This window comes from Ursus maritimus, unplaced genomic scaffold, assembly GCF_017311325.1.
Source record: "Ursus maritimus isolate PB19 unplaced genomic scaffold, ASM1731132v1 scaffold_7, whole genome shotgun sequence".
Taxonomy (NCBI): Eukaryota; Metazoa; Chordata; class Mammalia; order Carnivora; family Ursidae; genus Ursus; species Ursus maritimus.
This window is the reverse complement of record NW_024426885.1, coordinates 78,628,166-78,642,113: the sequence shown is the minus strand read 5'-3', so window position 1 is coordinate 78,642,113 and position 13,948 is coordinate 78,628,166. Positions and strand designations below refer to the sequence as shown.

The following is a 13,948-nucleotide window of genomic DNA, read 5'->3' as shown; positions in this document are numbered from 1 at the left end:
AAGTAAGAGGCTAAGCTGCGCTGCCCCTCGGGGCTTCCCGGGTCCGGTCGAGCCCCGGCTGAGCCCCGTCGACCCCGCCCGCCCGGCCCGCCCTCCGCTCCCGGGCGCCACGAACACCCGGAGGAGCGGACTCGCGGCGCGCGGAGAGCCGGGCCGGCGCGGGCCGCGGACTGGGCATGCTCGGCAGCCCGGAGGCTCGCGGTGGCAAGTCGGAAGCGTTCGCACCAGCGAGGAGCGGCCGGGCAGCGGCGGCGGCCGGGGGCAGGACGGAGCGGGCAGGGCGGGCCAGGAGAGGCAGCCGTCCACCCGCGCACGACGAGCCGGCCAGAGAGCGCGATCCCGCTGCGGAACCCCGACGCTGCCCTGCCCCGGATTTCAGTGCGCGGCGGGGGGCTCTGCGAGCGGAATTCCGGCGGTGGCCGCGACTCCGGTGCAAGTGAGCCGTGGGGTCGGGGATGGGGGTGGAGAGCGTCGATCCCGGGGGGCCGATCGGACGCGGGGAGCGGCGTGCGGGCGGCCTCGGGGCGAGGGGGCGTGAGCGCAGCCCGCGCGGAGCCGCGCGCGTACCTGGCGGGCACTCCCCCCGCGCCGCCGCTCCCGGGGGTGGGCGCGGGGCTCGGAGGGGCGGGCCGCGCGCGGGGCTCCGGAACCTGGTCTGGGCGGCGAGGAAGGCGGGGGCGTCAGTGGGCGCCTCTCGGAGGTGCTGCGTGCGCGCTGGAAGGTTGCCTAGTGCCGGATTGGGACGAGCGGAGGGTGGTGGGGCGGAAGAGCCGGAGGGCCAGGCGCCTCGGCGGGTGGCCCGGCCGGGGTCCGGAGACCCGCGGGCGCCGACCCCAAATCACGGCCCCACCCCCACGGCCCCGGCGGCGGCGTGACAGTTGGCACCTCCGGGCCAGATCGTAGCGGGCCAGGTGTACAGGGTTTCGGGATTCCCCCCACCCCCGCCGCGGCCCCTCGGCGCCCCCCTGCCAGCATAACAGGTGGGATCCCCCTGCGGAGCAAGCAGCCCTCCCCAGGCCGCAGAACAGCCAGCAGGTTCGGAGGCGGCCTCCGCCGGAGGAGGGGGAGTGGGCAAGGCCTGGAGGAGCCATCAGGCACAGCCAGGACTGGACAGTGTCTCCAGGACGCGGCTGTCCCCGCGAGTGAGGGGTCCTGCGATCCCGAGGCCACTTGTCAAGGGCAGAGCGGCGGCAGCAGCGGCCGTCTCCCCCCGCCCGCCGTGTCCACCCCGACCGGGGCTTGCGGCTGCGGGTGGGCCAGGGAGGGCGTCCTGGTCCAGCCAACGGATTCGGGCTGGCGCGTTCTGGTCAACGCCTGTTTCCCTCTTGGGAGTCGCGAGTAAAAACCCTGGCCGGAGGAGTGGAAGGGATCCCTGCAGGTGCTGCTCGGATGTTTCTTTTCACCTTCAGACACCACAGACTTCAGCGGCACACGCTTACGAAACCCAGAGTGAAGGCTGCTTTGTGAAAGGGAAGTTTATTTTCCGTGTGAGGGGTCTGCTTACTATTTTAGCTCCCTTGACATTTACCTTCCTGGACCTTTCAAGCTGTTTGGACAGGTGACTCTGCTCTCAGACAGGGGGCTGTTTCTGGTTGGCTGCCTGGCTGTGGAGTGGTAAGCGCCTGTCATGGTGTGCCGGGAGCCCCCCACGCGTCCTGGTCCCGAGGCTTGAACATGCAGGGAGGACTGAGTGGGCAGAAAGAGAGGAGTGGGACCGGTGACGTAGCAACTGGGGGGGAATTGCCAGGGGCCGCCCCAACACCAGGGGGTTGGCAGCGGTTTGGGCCTGTGCAGAAGGGCTGGGGCTGGGCGTCTCTTGGTTGGGCTGCAGGATATCCACGGAGAAGCCGGGCGGAGGATGGGTCCCTGCCTGGTCAGTGCTCCAAGGGAAGCCCCGGGATGTTTGGTGATTCAGCAGGTGGCAGCCTTCCAGCTCTGAAGCCGTCTGTGCCTTGGCCAAGCCAGCGAGCCAGCCAGGGGCATTAGAGGCTCCAGCTTCGAGCGAGCCTCCAGGAGCTGTCTGCTTTCTGTAGCAGCGCCCTTGCCGTAGCTGGCTGTTTGTTTGGGTCAGGAGTCCCTGATCTCTTGGCTTTCTTCACTGTTTCTCTTCACCTAGGTAGCCTGTTTTTGAGGGTCTCCCGCGCTGTGACCTGCTCAGTAGCGGGATGTGGCACCTGCCCCCGTGCACCGTTGAAAATGTAGCTAGTCATTCGGCAGCAAATGATAGCAGTATAGAAAGCAGAGAAATAGGCTTTTTCTTCTGTTCTGCTTCAGAGATTAGAAATTTACCTTTTTAATAAAATGGTAAGATGTATTTCTGTAATACTCTTCCATGCTGGTAGTGAGTTGTTGAAGATATCAGACAGCATTTTTTTTATAGAAATGGATTCAAGGGGTGGGTTAAACTAACATGAAAGGGACACAGTTATTAAGACAGTATCTTATTCCTTGGAGGATCTCAGGCATCTTTCTTGCACAGCGCCTACCTTGTAGGTGCTCAATAATGCTTACTCAGCCGAATTACAAAAACACGACAGAATCTCGTCATTAAGTTTGGCACTTAAGGAACTTTATTTTCCTAGGTTAGAATTGCCCGTGTTGACCACAGACACTTAATGTTAGCTTGAAAACTCAATCCTTTCGCTTTTTTTTCCTGGTGAAGTTCCTTAATTTTCAAATTGTGGCAGATCCTGTATTCAGCTGGAAAAGAAAACCGCATGCTTTGCTCACATATCTCATACAAATCTAAAGGACTCCTACATAAAGCTATCATGTTTTTTAAAAAACTAAAATGTACTCCTGCAGCACATCAAATATATTTTATCTGTGAAACTTTATTTTATACAAAGCATTTCAGGAAGACTTTCTAGAATTCCTCAACCTTTACCGTCCCGTGAAAAGTGCTGCTGTGGAAAAGACAAAACCATGTTTGGGGAATGAGAATTCTGCATTGTTTGCACAGGGGCACACGCTCCCTTGTCTTTGGCGGAGGTGTGAGTGTTGGGCCAGCTCATGCTTGCGCATCTTTTTAACTTTGTTCTGCTCCTTCCTCCAGTTGTTCATCTGCTTCTTCTTTCCCTAAAGGCGTACTTTCCTGGCATGGGCTTGCTTGCCTAAAGCTGCTGCCAGAAAGATCTTTTGCATTTTCTCACATAAATTCAGCCAGTGGTGGTTTTTATTTTCTGATTGTCTCCTACACTGTGGAAGTCACTTCGTGGGGTGAACTGTTCTATGGTCCTTGGAAGAAGCCGTGTCTGGTGTGCCCCCGAGAGGACATGACAGGTTATAGATGGCTATTTCTTTGCCTTTTTTTTTTTTTTTTTTTTGAAAGTAGCTACAACTAGTCTCTTTTGGAAGAACTGTTAACGGCCTTCCTGGTGTTAAAGGCTTTGGCCTTTCTGTAACAGGCTCTTGCTCAGGAATATAAATGGTCAGTTATTATCTCTGACCACATTCTGAGAATTGTGGCCGTAAAGTCTGTCACTTGATAAGCTAGTCTGTCACCAGATGATCCGTCCCTCTGGATGTGGGAGCTGGGAAGCAGAGTGGGATGTGGGGGAGGGGAGGGTAGAGAAAGGGGAAGAGAAGGGTTGTGGGCCAGGAGGAGGGCTTGGTTTTGTAACTGACTTCTGGTTTCACTGAAACAGAACTGAATGCTGGCCAACAAGCATGGCGGAGTCTCTCCGCTCTGGAGAGTTTCTTACCTCCACAAATAACTGCTCGCTGCTCCCCCCATAGAGACACACACAAATACAGAGAGACATGCACTCTGAGAAAAGACATAGGTGTGGACACACACTCCCTTTGCCAAGAGCCTGGAATCTCAGCTTTTTTATGTGCTAATATGTCGAAGAGGGAAACTCCAGGGCTCAGGAGCAGGATGGGTTCTGGGGGCCTGAATTCACCTGAGCTTGTCCATCAGAAAGATACCCCTTCCCTCACTGAGTGCTAAAGGGATCTGTCCCATAGCCGTTGTGGAAACTGCTGGGGGCTTCCACTGTAAGCACATGCAGGCGAGTGGGCACTTAGAGCTGCTCTCGTGGCTTTTACCTTTTAGATATCGAGGTGCCGGGAGTCGGCATGCCTCTGCTGTTGGTGCAAGACTTTCTCCTGTGCAAAGCCCCTTTCTTGTTTGACGTTTCCCCTTCATTTCTACTCCCATTCCCCCCCACCCCCAGAGGAGCCTTCTCTCCTGTGTTGGATGTATTCTTAGGTACATCTGTGTCCTCGTTAAAGATGTTATTTTGTGTGTACCTTCAGTTTACGTAAGTGGTACCGTGCTATAGATTTCCTTGCATTTCTATTTCATTCAACACTAAACCTTTGTATTACGGAAATCTTCAGACATTCATAAAAGCGGGAAGAATTTCATTCAAGACTTTGCGAGGTCTGTGGTAGTGTGGGCTTGTCTAATGCTTTGCTGTGCGTCCTCTAGTTTTATTACCCGTTTTCCTGGTGAGGGACATGTAGCTCACCCCTACTCAGGCAACGCCGTGATGAACGTCCTGTTTGCGTTCTTTTCAAGATGGATGTGAGACCGTCTAGCGTAGTGGTTCTCCACATGGTCCACACTCAGGAGCCGAGGCAGCAGCGCCTGGCACCTGCTGGAAATGCAGATGCTGAGGCCCCAACCTAGCCGTGAATCCGAGACCCTGGGGGCAGACCCCATCAACTTGTGTTGTCACGTGCCCAGTCTGGAGACTGCGATGCTTGGGACAGTTTGAGACCCACTGTGGCGAGGGCGTGTGCCCGGGACCGGGTTGGCTGGGTAAAAGGGAACCCGCACGCCTGTTTTTACTAAATACTGCCAGATTGTTCTCCGTGTGGGTGCAGGAGGGTTCCTGATCCCCCACATCCTCGACGGTGGTTGGTATTAGCTGTCTTTCTAATTTTACCCGAATTTGGTGGCTATAGTGTGGGATCTCGTTTTCCTGGGAGCTTGTGTAATTTCTTAGTAAATTTGAACATCTTTTAATACGTTGGCTAGCTGTTAGCGTTTCTTAGCCGGCTGTTGTCCGTTTCTCCGGTGTTGGTCTGGACGTGCTTCTAGCGTGTTCTAGATAGTAATCCCATCGTGCCATATGTCTGTCAACTTTGTCAGTGGTCACTTTCCGAAATTGTTGTTTCTGTAGAGCTCATTCCTCTTTGCCTTCTGTTGACGGCAGGGGTCTGAAGATGTTCTTCCTTCCGCCGGGCTCGCCGGGGTGTTCCCTGCTTTTGTAGGGCTTTTCTGTGTGTGAGGTTCATGTTCACATATGGCATTGAGCAGGGATCCAGTGCCGGTTTTTCCGTTCCATTTTGTGACCCAGTTTTTCCCACGTTATTAAATCGTAAATTTTTTTCCTGAATATTTTGGAGGAGACTGTGGAGCCCCCTCTGTCATACCTGGGGTTCCCACAGGCACACGTGAGCCTCTTTTTTAAAAACTTGATAAAGTAAACTACATCCATTCCGAGTGTACCATTTGAGGACCTTTGATAGATGGACATACTTGTGAAACCACCCCAACCAAGATACCGAGTGTTTCCATCACCCGGACTTCCTGTGGGCCCTGTAGCAGTCCATCCGTGCCTTGTCCCCAGACTCAGGCAGCCACCAGTGTGCTTTCTGCCACTGTAGATTAGTGCTTGCATTTTCTAGAATTTTATATAAATGGAACCATAGAGTGTGGTACTTTCACTCAGCATACTGATTTTTTAAATCTTTGTTTAATTTGTGGCAAAACAGAGATAAAATGTACCTTTTTAAAAATTTTCTTTTAAAGATTTTATTTATTTATTTGACAGAAACAGCCAGCGAGAGAGGGAACACAAGCAGGGGGAGCGGGAGAGGAAGAAGCAGGCTCCTAGCAGAGGAGCCCGATGTGGGGCTCGATCCCAGAATGCTGGGATCACACCCTGAGCCGAAGGCAGACGCTTAATGACCGAGCCACCCAGGTGCCCCAAAATGTACCATTTTTAAGCATCAGTTAGGTGGCATTACTGCATTCCCATCTCCACTGTCCATCTCAGGAACTTTCTCATCACCCCACACTGAAACTCTGTTGCCACTACACTCAGCATAGTGATTTTGAGATTCTTCGTAGGGGTCTGTTTTTGTACCAGCCATCTGTGTTTCTCTGATTATTTTGACTTTCACAGCTTTGCATCTGTCTCACATGGCAGGGTCTGCTCTGCTGATCTTTTCAGAACTCGGTCCTTGTGGACCTCTCTTCTTCCATACACTTCTCAGAATGCTGGTCAAGTTCTCCACAAAGTCCTGGAAATGTAATCTAACATGGGGAGAAGTGGCACATTTTGTATCTTAATCCTGTAATTCTATCCATGAACATAGTTATCTCATCTTTTACAAATGACTTCTTAATAGAATTTAACATTTTCTGTCATGGTGATCATTGTGTGTGTGTGTGTGTGTGTGTGTGTGTGTGTGTGTGTTTACAGAGGAGACGTGTTGCTTTGAGGGTAGTTCCTTAGTCTTAACCTTTCAGGTGGGCAGAGTCAGGGCTTTGGGGACGGACTGCTGTCCATTCAGCAGCCTCGAGTGACATGGGCCAGTTAGTTACTCACTGTTTGTCCCCGGGGGCTCTTTTTTCTTCATCCTGGACCCCAAGTGCCTCCCCCAGGGGCTGCTGAGGGTGCCCAGGGGATAACATGGGAGAGGCAGCGCCTCCAGATTGTGAAACAGAGTTGCCATTCAGGGACTGTTGTGTTAGACCTCTCCTATGGCTGGCTTTAAATAGGTACGCTGAGTACTGTTCTCCTGCGTCCCAGGGATTGATAACAAGTGTCAGTAGAGCCAAGGGAATCCGCCAGCCTATGAACTGTAACACTTGTCTCGTCCACACAGGCAAGGCCATGCTTCCACCCACTTTTGTGGGGTTCACGGAAAGTGTGGTTACATTCAAAGACTTCGGCAGTCCCATGGGGGAGAAACAATTAGAGAACTCGGTGTTATAGACGGTCTGTAATCAGGGGTTAAGTGGTGTGTCAGGGGAGTTGGTAGAAGAGAGAAATGCTGCTCTGTGAGTTTTGACTCACTTCGGGTAGAATCAGATTAGAAGAGAGAGAAGGAGGGTGAAACCAAGTATAATCAGTTAGCATTTCTGTCCAGGGCTTGGAGGGCCTGGTATTCAACCCCATGGCAGTGGCTTGTGTGCCTGAGTTTAAGTGTCTCAAAACCATTGCTTTGGGAAAAGTGGTAACAAGTGGCTAGTAGGCGCTGAGCTAACTGGCAGCTTTGTGTCGTGTGGTACAGTGGCTGCAGGCCCTGACCGGAGCTCCAGGGTGTGCGTTCAGGTCTTGGCCTTACCACTTAGGAGCCGTGGGACCTCAGGCATGTTGTGTAAGCCTCCGTGCCTCAGTTTCCCTGACCCTCATCGTCGGGTGTAGTAATCGCAGATACCTCATGGTGTCCTTGTGAGACTACACTTGTCGGGTGCTTAGAGCCTGGCACAAGGTCATCACAATATAAGGGTTACTAACTCGTATGACTCCTTCTCTTCATACTCGCTGTGTTCCTCCTGTATCTCCCCTGACGTGTATCAGGCCTTATGTCCAGAATCGAGTGGCTTTTGTCCAGAAGGACCTGTTGGAGGCACATTGTGTAGAGTGGACTTTCTTCATTGCCAGGCTTGTGGTGGGCACGCGGGTTGTAGATGGAATGAATCAACCCTCGACAGATCGTGGAGCCGGGTGCCGCCTCGGTGGGCCCTACGTATCCTCCCTCAGGCCTGCGGGACAGAGAGGATAGACATCAGGTGGTTACAGGCAGGAAGCCTGTTAGACATTTTGGCAAAGATGTATTAATCATCGGGATTCATTTGTGAGCGGCCTAACTGCGTGGCCAGACTGCCTAAGCCCTTGCCCCTTGTGACCGTCCAGTGAGATGGAGGTGATTATCATTCCGTTTTTAGACAGGAGGACAGAGGGGCACAAGTAATTTGCCCCACAAAGTTGGAAGAATGCCCTGAGGGGTCTTCATGTTTTGGGCCTTTGCCGGTTGGCAAAAATTGCCAGCGTAGGTGCGTTGGTGGGTAGCTGTCATAATCAGGTAAGCGTGGTGACATACGGGTTAGCCCAGGAGGGCATTCCCATGACCTTGGAGGTTATCAGCCCAGGCGGAGGATTCTCAAGTTTCACTAGGCGTTAGAAGCACCGGGAGGCTTGTTACAAACACCCAGGAAGCGTGTGTGCCTGACATGTTCGCAGATGCCACTGATGCGGCTGGCCTGGGACCACTGTCGGAGAGCCCCTGCTGTCAGCACCGCTCGTGTCCGTGAGGGGCCAGCCGCTCCTGCTTCTGCTCACGGTCAGGTGGGATCATTGCAGATGCAGAAGTTTTAAATCCTTTCCCCGTCATGCAATAAAGACTGAACACACACGGTCGTGTTGATCTAGGCCAGCGGAGAGGGGGTGGGGCCTGAGCCAGCGCAGGGTAGACGTTTGCTCTCTGTCCTTGCCCGTGTTTCTGACGTGGGCCCAATGGGTGATAACCCAGGGTGGAGAGAAAATTCGGGAGTGCAATTCCAGACTCGTTAGCAGCACGAAGGCCATGTCGTGCATCCCATCTTAGGATGATGCCCTGATGTGTTTTGTTTTTTTCCACTTGGGTTAGTCCCTGCCGGAGGCCCAAAAAAGCTTTGTCCCTTCATCTATCCCTTTGGAAAGATTTAGGGAGAGAATTTAGATTTAGAGAGAAATCAAAAGCGTATAAAGATACGTATCCTGATGGTGGAGAGGCTGAAGATCATCTTATTTGGGGTAATTGTAGTAAAAAACTATCTGTAGTTTAAAAAAAGGAAGAAAAAGGAGGGGCTGTGCACCTTCCCCAGCGGTGGTGAGGTAAGGTGGCCAGCAGGTGTCCACGGGTCGTGCATGCCCACGTGCACAAAGCCCTCGAGAAGGAGGAACTGTGTTTGTATGACCAGAGTTTTCCGTCTTGCGACGGAGGCTGCGTTTCCTCCATGGGGACCATGTGACACATAAAACCGTGAGATGAGAGATACTGACTTTTGAAAGATTTTATAGGACATGGGAACTTAGATTCTAACTCAGAGGAGAACACACGAGTAAATCGTCTTTGGGAAGAAGACTTTGCCCTGTGCTGTTGTCGGGGCTCCCCCCTGACCCCGCAGCAGGGGACTGCTTGGGGAGGGAAGGTGGCAGGCCACGGGGGTGGGGGATTGCCAGGGGAACACTGGGAGCCCCCACAAGAGATGTTCTGACGTCTGGTCTCTCCAGAGCCTGGGGTTTACAATGGCCATAGACTTAGTGTGTTAAGGGTCCACAGTGGCTGGGACCTCGTTAAGCCTTGAGACGCGCAGAGGCGAGTGAGATGTGGTCTGGGTTCTCAGGGTTTGGAGGGGGTGGGGGGACAGATCTGTGCACAGAGAAATGCCATCACCCCGTGGTGCATGCAGCGTGGCACCTGCTTGGGGCTCCGTGTGCGCAGCGCGGGAGCAGGTAGCCCAGACGGTAGGCTGCGGCAGATGGGGCTGGATGTGGTGCGGCGTGGTGTTCTCGTCTTCTCTCCCTTGTTTCTGGGGCTGCGGGGTGAGCGTGGTCACTCCAGTAACAGAGCGGAGTGTGGGAAGAGGCGTGCTGTGCGTGGTCAGCGCTGTGCGTGGTCAGCCTGCAAAGGGGAACCGGGAGCTGGAACCGCACTTGGAAACCGCGTAGGAAGTTGTAGGGGGCACTCGAGAGTTCGTCTTTAAGAAACGTGGCTAACTTTTAGCTATTTCCTGGAATGTAGAACCTGGCGAAGATGAACGACTTTCTATCTTTAAGGCGAATCGGCGTTTTTAAAAAAAGATTTTTTTATTAGAAACAAGGTTTTATTTGCTCACAATTTTTGGCAAAGTTTGAAATCCCACTTTCAGTTTGTTTTCAGTGGTTTTCATTTCTCGTTTACGTTGTCCTCCCTTCTGCCTTCTCCCTTCCCCCTCCTCCCTTCCTGGATACCCTTACAGACACCGAGCGTGCAGGCCCACGTGTGCCAAAGCCGTGACCTTGGCTGGCTCGTGCCTCTGCTTCCTTACCTGTGAGTGGAGAGCTTGGGTTCGTGGATCCTAGTCATCTGCTCCCAGGTTGCACGACACCCAGAAGAGTGGCTCACGAGCCCCACGGCGCCTGCTGTTTATCATCCTGTTCATAGAGAAGAGTCTGATTTCAGCGCGACTTCCCCAGTCCTGCTGAGCTGTGTGTCCAGACCACGGTATAGAAACAGCAACGAGTGGTGGGTTCTTCACGGTTTACGGTGCCCCTCCCGGCAACGCTGTCTCTGTTAAAGGAACAAAATGTGGGCTGTTGGGTCATTCAGAAGTCCCATCAGGTGCACTGTGTGACTCCATGACCAGCCTCAGATGGTGGGTGGGGTGGGGACGCCCCTGCCAGGCCAGGTAGCTGGACGGTGCTCGTGCTGGGAATGGGGCTCCCCGGAGTCACAGGGTCAGCGAAGTTTCGGGATAGAGCAGAAACGTCCTGGAGGCAGGGTGGAGAACACAGTTCGGCAGAGCTGCTCCCTAAGGAGGTGGGGAGGGCTGGCTGAGGGGTCCTCCCGTCCCAGTAGTGGGGGCAGCCGCGGAGGCCAGAGAAATGGCAAAGTGGGGAGCTCTGCCGAGAGCTTTTCACCCTCCTGACAAACGCAGGCTGACAGTTTGGGCAGCCATCTGCATGGAGTGGGGTGTGCGTAGGGCGCCAGAGAAGCGGACTTGGCTCCTCGAGAGGTGTGCAGCAGGTGGAGGAGGACCGAGGCACTGGCAGACTCCGTGTGCCGAAGAAGCAGCTCTGGGACCGCCAGGGCATCCTGAGAGAAACACGCTGTGTGGGCGAATGCACAGCCTTCAGCTGGAGACGGAGCCGCAGCCCTGGGCCCCTGAGACAGAGTGAGCAGGTGGGGACAGGTGTGACGGCTGCCAGCGCGCCCTTGTGAGGCTATGTGACTCTCGAGCCACCGTGTGGGGGTGCCGGACAACGGGTCCTCTCGGTGACGGGAACTGGGAAAGGCAGGGACCCTGGAGCCCGGGTTCTGAAAGCCATCAGGGAGTGCTAGGCAGGGCAGTGGAGCTGGGTTCCGGACCTTTCGGGGCACGGGCCCTGTCATGTGAGAGGGGAACCGTGGCCTCTGCATCGGGGGTGCTCACATGAGCCCTCCTGGCCGAGGCTGCAGCTGTGCAGGGCAGCCCTGTGGCGGGCCAGCTGTCCTGGGCCCCCCGGCCAGTCCCGTCGGACAAAGGGAGCGCGGCTTCCCTTCCTGCTCCCTGTGTGGCGTGTGGGCCCTTCACTCGACCAGGACGTCTCGAGTGTTCTTGATGTTTGACCATGTGGACTGTTGTCCTTTTGCTTGTGTTTCTCCTTGATCTTGTCCCAGAGCTTGTTGCTGTCCCCGCTGGTTGTGAGTTCAGTTTCCTCACCCCAAGATCCCAAATGCACAGAACGTCCCGTGTTTGTCATCATCTCTGTGGAGATCCTCACGGGCAGCCTCGGACTCTGGCCGAAGCCTTCAGAATCTGACAGCAGCTTGACGTGGAGGATGGGGCTAAGCACAGGGGTGAACCCAGCAAAGGCTCCGCCCGCACGGAGCTTTCCGGGAAGCGGGTCTCACGCAGTCATCACGTCGGCACGCCTGGCGCTGGGAGGCAGAGCCTCGGCCGTGCCTCGTGCCTCCTCTTGGCGCCGCTGGCCGTTCGCAGGCCGGTAATTCGACATTTGTTTTATGGCCGCTGTCTGTGTTGTGACACCTGAGTTCTTCTGGAAGGGCCTGCAGAGTTACCAGCCGTTGTGCTGGGCCGCGTTCCAGGTTTCCACAGGGCCCTGCACATGACCTGCTTTCCCCTCCTCTGATTTTAGAGACCGAGGTGAGGTGGCGGGCGCTGACGGAGACTTCTCAAGCTCCCTTTGGCCGTCTGCGTGAAGGCCCTGGCAGCGGACCCAGGCTTCCCCCCAGTGCCAGGGTCCGTGTGCGGGTTCACAAAGCCGCTGAAATCACACTTACCCTTTGGGGTGTGTGCATTTTTCTGGGGAGGGTGTCTAAAGCTTTCATTAAATTCACCAGGAAGACCTCTGAAAGGTCCCTTTTAAAGAAAGTGGATAAAAAGTTAAGACTGTATGATTGAGGGTCTTTATTGCTGCCTGTCCGCTGGTTAGAGGGACTGATAAGAAGGGACCACCGGGGCGGGGAGGCCGCTGCACGCCAGGAGCCCCTTGTGGGTATAGGGCACTTGACGTTTCTGTGTGGTAGGGGTGGGACACGGTCAGCTCTTGCTCGGAGGAAATAGAAGCAAAGGGACAGAGCTGCTGTCATGGAGGACCGGCCACCTTAGAGGGAGAACGGGGTGGCGTGTGTGATGCTGCCCTGTGGCTCGTCGTCCACGGAGCCAGAGGAGAAGGTGAGCCACAGGAGGAGCGCGGGAGACTCTGGAATGGGTGCCTCTCAGATTCCTGCGTCTGATGGAAAACAGGTCCGGAGAGGACAGTTAGGACTTCAGCCGTCGATGTCAGAGGCGCCTGGTTTAAGGGATTCTCCTGTGTGGGAAGTTCCTAGCAGTTTACCTAGATGGTAAAGTTCCTGATGATTGTCCTTCAAGATCAGGGTGTGGAGGGTGGCTTTTTTTTTTTTTTTTTAAGATTTTATTTATTTATTTAACAGCGATAGAGACAGCCAGCGAGAGAGGGAACACAAGCAGGGGGAGTGGGAGAGGAAGAAGCAGGCTCATAGCGGAGGAGCCTGATGTGGGGCTCAATCCCATAATGCCGGGATCACGCCCTGAGCCGAAGGCAGACGCTTAACTGCTGTGACACCCAGGCGCCCCTGGAGGGTGGCTTTTAAGAGGGCTGGCATGGATACTTACATACATTCCAGGAATTTATTTTAAGAAATAATCAGCCCCTCGTTCATCCCAGAGCTGTCTATTGGAAAAGTTGGAAACCAGATATCAAATACTAGGGCACTGGCTAAACAAATTACGTATACCCACACACGGAATACTAGGCAACCCTGGAACATATTATGTAGAAGAATAAGCCCGTAGAAAGATGTCCTATAAACATTGTTACGTGCAAGCGGGTCTGTGGTGCTTTTGTAGAAAATACGCTCTTCCCAAAGTCTTGGTTGATTGCTGCTGTGGGCCAGGCGCCGCCTGGGCGCGGGCGACAGGGCGGTGAGTGTGCGCGGATGCGGTCCCTGCCCTCAGCAAGCCTGTGGTCTGCTGGGCAAGAACGGAAGCCTTGTGTAAGAAGCCTTGTTTAAATACTCGCAGGAGGACTGGGCAAAGAATGACTCTTACCAGGCAGTTTGATCCCTGTAAAGTCCAATCCCCTGTCTCTCTCTGCTGGTTACCAGCCGTATCCCTGACATGAAACCGCCCATTTTCCGGAAAGTCGGAGGTCAGTCATCGAGGTGTCTTCCTGCTCATGCCTGCTGTTCAGCCGTCCTCTCTCAGCTGGCCGCACAAAGCTGCCGTGAAGCCTGGGGAGGTGTGGGGCTCTGCTCTCAAGAGCGGCCCTCCGGAGGGGCAGCCGGAGATGGAGCTCCGCACAGCGCCGTGTGATGGGATTCCGGGTGCCCTGGCGACTGGGCCAATGTGTTCAGGAAGGCGGTCAGCGGGAGGGCAGGTGTGCGCTGGGGCTGGATGCCGGCTGGGACGGGGTCGCCAGGGCCCCTCCGAGTGGCCCCCTGGGGTCTGGCTGTTGAAGGCGTTTTAGCCTAGGTTCGGTTTTCCTTTAGAAAACTTTTCTCCTGCCTTCTCCTTCTCACTCTTCTCCCCCCTCTCCTCCCTTTCTCCCCTACTTTTCGTCTTTCTCGTCTGCTTAAAAAATACATAAGCAAAAAGAATATCATTCAGAATCCTATCACCTGTCGATAACCATTGCTAGCATTTTGGTGTGTGTCCCTCCCGTCAGTTTTACATCAATATTGGTTGTGCACTGAATGAACATTTTGGCCGAATGCC

At 54.5% G+C, this 13,948-nt stretch overlaps 1 protein-coding gene across 4 annotated transcripts in view; it reads left to right on the top strand.

The window, feature by feature from the left end:
• The first annotated feature begins 207 nt into the window (after positions 1–207).
• Positions 208–13,948, top strand: part of SGMS1 (sphingomyelin synthase 1) — a 278,240-nt gene continuing 264,499 nt past the window's right edge. For all 4 annotated transcript variants that reach the window (XM_040624680.1, XM_040624678.1, XM_040624676.1 and 1 more), the window contains exon 1: positions 208–436. The gene's annotated coding sequence lies outside the window, so the exon portion shown is untranslated. The remainder of the gene's footprint in view (positions 437–13,948) is intronic.